We start from the raw sequence: 6,155 nt of genomic DNA, 5'->3' as shown, positions 1-6,155 counted from the left end.
GAATCAGTCTTTGACTTTCAAGCCCACCAGATTTTACTTTAAAGTTTTAGGAGATATTGCATTTTCTCCATTCCCTAGCAATGAGGTTCCACAATATATATAAAGAGAGAGGATAGAGAATTAAGTTTTTTAATCAGAGAAATGTTTATACATTGAAAAGAAACTGTACGGATGAGCAACATCCCCTGATCACCCCCAAACCCAGCCCTGTCCCCAGAGGTGACAGTTATTCTGGTGGTTGCCCCAATATCTATATATTACGTGCTTACACTGTCAAGTTTTGATTTATTAACTTTAGTCACACATAATCTATTAACTTGCTGCAATAATAAATGAGGATTTAACCCACCTATTTTTGGGATCAGCCAGGATCAGGACAAGAAAAAAATCACACCGGTTATCTTAACTGTGAGAGTTTAATACAACGAATTGTCATCAATCAGGTATTGGAAAACTGAAGGCAAAAAGGGGGCCAGGTAGGAGCTCCCAGGTGACAGCTGCAGGGAGCAGCTACTAGCAGGGGGCTGGAGGGTGACACAGAAGAGGTTCGTTAATTCAAATAAGGAAACTTGGAGGAAGGGCTGCTAGACCCGGGGAGGGGTGCTGCCTCCAGAGCTGGGGCTCAGTCCCTGAAGAGGGGTGCTAGCTGGCTAGTGCTGACGTCTTTGAGTGGGCACCATGCTCCTGGTTCTGGGAGTTTTAGAACAACTGTGAACTGGAGCCACCTCCTGTTACTGGATGATCGTTCATGCAGGGGTGAAAAGTCATTGCTGCAAAAACACGGACAGGAACCAGGAGCCAACAAGAAGGAACACCTCCCTTTTCCATCCTGGAGCCTCAGTGTCCCTCTGGTGTCCCCACTGACAGTGCTTCTCTCTGGGAGTGGTTGAACAGGGTGAGCAGTGGTTGAGCATCCCAGCGCCGGCCAGGCAAGGGCTGACCCGAAGCTGGGGGACAACAGCTCCTACAGGACAATGCTCTCCACACTCTCAAATCCTCCTCCTCTACAGTCAATAACACTGTTTTTAGCTCATTTATCGGCTTCCTTTGTAAACTTAAATAGTAATCTTCTATTTTTTTTTTTAAGAGAAAGAGAGAGAGCACGGGGGCGAGAGGGGCAGAGGGAGAGGGAGAGAGAGAATCTTAAGCAGTCTCCAATGCCCAGCATGGAGCCCAACACAAGGCTCGATCTCATGACCTCAGCCAAAATCAAGAGTTGGATGCTTCAGCGAGGGAGCCACCCCAGACACCCCAGGAATCTTTTATTTTTTGATCCATATCTCCTACTCCTCATAACTTGACTCCCTACCTTTGCAAGACAAGGTTTAAGCCATGTTGCCTGTCTTCTTCCCTTCCATCTTCCAAGGCCTCCCAGCCACACTTTGACTTTCAGACCGTCAAAGTTGATAACATTCAGACTTTGTTCTATAATCATAATTAAGTCTTTCATGTTTTGTCTGTAGGCTGGCTCCGAAAAATTGAATGTCAATAAACAGAAACAGATTATTATGACTAAATAAATATTTTTCCTTTCAGAGCCAGCTAGCATGCTATAATTACATTTCCTTGTCTGCACTTGATTATTCAGTTACCCATTCCCTTCAAAGGAGAATATTCAAATGAATTATCTTTTCATAGACATGAATTGCTCAAGATCAGTGTCATTTTAGTTTCTTCCATATTTGGATTATGCTTTTCTTGTGCCGTTTTCATTTTCCTGGATTCTCTGGTTGCCTTTGTTTTCTCTTGTTGCAAGAGTAAACATGTGCCCCCTTCAATATATCCCTAGTACAGTGCAGCTCCTCAATCAATATTTCTCCTGCCTGGAATCTATTCTGTTTTTTCTGTTGAAGCACACATATATCCAGTTCTGATTTGGACCAGTGAGTTTACATTTGGATTGTGCCTTTTTCTAAAAGATGTATTTATTTGAGAGAGAGAGCATGGTGGGGAGGGGCAGAGGGAGAGGGAGAATCTCAAGCAGACTGCGCTGAGCATGAACCTGACACAGGGCTCCATCTCACCACCCTGAGATCACGACCTGAGCTGAAATCAAGAGTCAGATGACTTACCCAACTAAGCCACCCAGGTGCCCCTGGATCATTCTTTTCTAATACAACCTTCTGTTTTTTCCTAGAATGTCCAGCTGCCTTTGTTTTTTGCATTGCATGGCTTCCCCCCCAACACACAAATTCTTAACTACATCATTCAGTCCATGGAAGTGAGTTTGGATTTCAAAATGAAGATTGTTGTAAATACTGTCTATTTTCAATGTTTGTAACTTATCAGGGTTATTGGTCACCGTGCCCTTTTTCATAAGGAAATACCCACTGAAGGAGCATAAAGTTAGAAGAAACTGCATGTGATGAAGGAGACTGATCAACATCATAAGGTATTAAAGCCATTTAGAAAAAAAATGGAAAGATTAATAGTTCTTTAAAAATAACATGTTTGCTATAAAATCAGTAAGTTGATATTGGGCCAATAACTTAAATGGCCAATATAAAACAAAGAATATAGTTTTAAAATGGTAGCCTTGAAGATATTATGCAGCCACTGAAAATGTTTACAGAGATTTGTAGTGCAGTTTGTAATGAAAGTGAGAATGATACAGTGTTGGGGGGAAGGCAGGTAGCAGAGGTATGTATGGTTTTATTTAAAATGCATGGGGAAAAATAAAATTTAAAGGAAGTACATCAAAATATTAACAGTGGTGAGAACACAGTTTTTATTTTCTTTACCCTTATCTATGGCCTTAAATTTTCAATGATTAATAATAATTACTTCTATAATAAAAAAGTTACAACAGAAAAAAAAAAAGAGTACTTCTCCAAATTATGTCCAGTGCAGCTGCTTTGTCTTACTTATAATAATTAAAACAGCAAAACAGACTGAGCCCTAAGTGTCACATATGTGAGGAAATGGAGAATTAGAAAAAGTAATCACTCTTGCCCAATGTGTCATTGCTATTAAGTGGTAGTTGGAAAAAAAAAAAAGAACCATCAAGCAGCTCATTCTATCACTAAGTAGAATCGGGAGGTACATTAATTAGCTTTTGCTAGGTTATGCTCTGGTAACCAAGAACCTCCAAATCTCCTTGGCTTACCAAAATTAAGGTTTATTTCTCATTCTTGTTATATTTTGGCTGCAATAGTTTTAGGTTGGCTGTGGCTCTGATTTACCGGTCCTCTTCTTCCAACATCTAAGCTAAGGAGACCCTTGTTCAGAACTTGTTGCTCTTGGGGCAGAGGGAAAGGGGGTGATGGCTGAACCCCGCAAAGGCTCTTCACACAGGCATTCAGACTTGGACTGCTCTCAGCACGTCCTGTGGCCAAAGGTGGGGCTGTGGAGTCCTCTTCCGGGGACTGGGAGTAAGTAGTGGGGGACAGTAATACAGTCTGCCATGGAAAGGTATGCGGGTTTACATTTTTATAAGTGCCACCAGAAGGAAAACCTTTTATCATTTAAATTTGCATTTCTTGAATTACACACTTGAATATCTTGTGCATTTCTGGCCCTTTGCACATCTGTGGGTGAGATCTTTGTGTCCTATGCACATTTTTCTAAAGTTTGCTTTTTTCTTACTTATTTGTAAAAACTCTTCGAATAGTGGAGAGATTTGCTCCTTTCCAGTCAGATATTGAGAAAAGATATTCTAGTTTGCTGTTTATATTTTGGTTTTATAGAAGTTTCACATTTTATTCAATAAAATGATCAATCTTCTCCTTTATGGTTTTGGGGTTTCATCTTATTTAGAAAAGCTTTTCTTACTTCAAGATAATGAACAATTTCACTCTGTTTTCTTTTATACTTTTCTTGTTTCACTCTTTTACTTTAAATGTTCATTGATCTGAGATTTATTTTGGTGTAAAGAGTAAGATTTTCATCTAGAATTTCAATTCTTTTGGCCTGAATTTATACAAAGTATAATCATTTAAATCTCTTCTATACCTGTGGTTTTTTCCCTTTGTTTATTTAAATCTGTCAGCATGGTTTTCTATTTCTTGAGTTTTATTAAGCAACCACCACACATATTTACCAATTATATTGCCTTTCTCCCATTTTTCTAATGCGTTAACCTCTGTTTATTTTTATTAATGAAATTCTTCCTTCAATGTTACTTGTTCTTTTTCTAATTTCTTCAATTCTTGAGTCATTATATTTTGATATATTCTGCAATTGAAGTGTTTTATTTCCTCTTTGACCTAAAAGTTCTTTAAAAGAGCATTTGAAATATAGCACATTAGATGAAGCTAGGTTTAATTGGCTAAGAAATCATATAAAGTTGGCATATCAGTTCATATTTTCTTAATTTCCACTTTCTAAATGAGTCATTTCTCTATCTTACTGTGAGCAGCCTTTTCCAATGACAAAAAAAATCTTGAAAATAGATTCATTAATTTATTCAAGAAATATTTATTTGAGTGCCTATTAGGCGCCAGATATTGTTCTCAGCACTGGGGATTCAACAGTGGGAGAAATAATCCCAGCCCTCATGGAGTAGAGTCTAGTGGGGCTGTGGGAACAATGAATAAGTAAATAAAATGAAGGTGCATGTGTGTTTATTTCCCACATGTTTACTATTCAAATAGGAGCAGTTTACTATTCAAATAGGGTGGCCAAGGAAGATCTCACCAAAGTAGGCGGCATTTTTTTTTCTTAAGTAGGCTCCATGCCCCGTGTGGAGCTCAACATGGGGCTTGACCTCATGACCCTGAGCTCAAGACCTGAGCTGAGATCAAGAGTCAGATGCTTAACTATTGAGCCATCCAGGTGCCCCTAAAATAAGAGGCATTTGAATCCATAGCTAAAGGGGGTAAGTAGCAAACTGTGGGGAATTCTAGGCAGAGAGAAGGGAATGTACCAGCCTCTGAGGGAAGGAGCATCCTTAGCGTGACAGAGGAATTATGAGGAGACCACCCTGACCAGAGTTGAGGGAACAGTGGGGAGAGACAGGTCCATAACACCTGATTTTGCAGTTTCAAAAATCTAAAACTCTTTGGGAAAAAGAAGTGGGGTGTTGACTTTTTCATTCATTTGTTTTTCAATTTGCAACAGACTCATTTGGCAGCAAAAACTGACCTAAGGCTATAAATATATATACTTGTTATCCTACTTAACAGGAGTATTCTTAGATTTTACTACAGAAATATCCGTGTGGTTGTTTACAGGGTGCTGCCCTGGAATTCCTCTCGGGGTTTGTATTTTCCAGTGTACTTACCATAGTCCCTTTCTAAAATAAAATAAAATAAAATAAAATTGAAATTCCAGAACACATGTGGCCCCAGGGGGTTGAATAAGGGATGGCAGACAAGTAGCAGGGGATGGTGTTTAGAGAGGTTACAGAGGACTAAAGCATGCAGTGCTTGGCAGATCATTGGAAGGACTTTGGCATTCCCTCCGAGGTGAGGGGGAGAGCCATTGGAGGGCCTTGAGGAGAAAAGTGATGCAGACTGACTTAGGTTGGCTTTTGTTTTGAGAATAGATTGAAGCAGGAGAAGGGGAGAGGCAGAGAGACCAGCTGGGAGGTTACTGTAGTCAACTAGACAAGAGACAATGGTGTCCAAAAGGTTAAGGTGATAGCAGGGTGGGTGGTGAGAAGTGGTCAGGTTCTGGATAAATTGTGAAGGAGGATCCAAAAGAATTTACTAATTAACTGGCAGGGAGGTGTGATGGGAAAGTTGAGGATGATGTTGAGGTTTTTAGATGAAGTTCCTGGAAGACTGGAGTTGCCATTGATTAGGATGGAGAAACTCTAGAAGGGACAGATTTGGGAGTAGAATCAAGAGCTCAGCTCTGGATATGTAGCTTTTATATGAATTAGACACATCGTGGAGATGCCACAGAAACAGTTGGGTGTGAAACTGGACTTTCAGGGAGAAGTTCAGCTGGAGACAGGAACTTGGAAGTCTTAAACACAAAGTTGGTATTTGATGTCATGAATATAGATAAGATCACCAAGGGAGTGATAACAGGAAAAGAAGAGGGATGATTTAAGGATGGAGTCCTAGGACACTCCATCATTAAAACATCAGGAAGATGAGAGGATGAGCAAACAAGACTGCCAAGAAGTCACTGAAGAAGAAGGAAGAAATCCAGAAGAGCGTGGCATCCTAGAAGCCAACTTAAAAAAACCTGCTGCCAGGGGAGGGGGC

The sequence above is a fragment of the Phoca vitulina genome, unplaced genomic scaffold, assembly GCF_004348235.1.
Source record: "Phoca vitulina isolate PV1807 unplaced genomic scaffold, GSC_HSeal_1.0 scaffold28, whole genome shotgun sequence".
NCBI classification, from domain to species: Eukaryota; Metazoa; Chordata; class Mammalia; order Carnivora; family Phocidae; genus Phoca; species Phoca vitulina.
The sequence above is the reverse complement of the archived record's forward strand: the minus strand, read 5'-3'. Positions refer to the sequence as shown.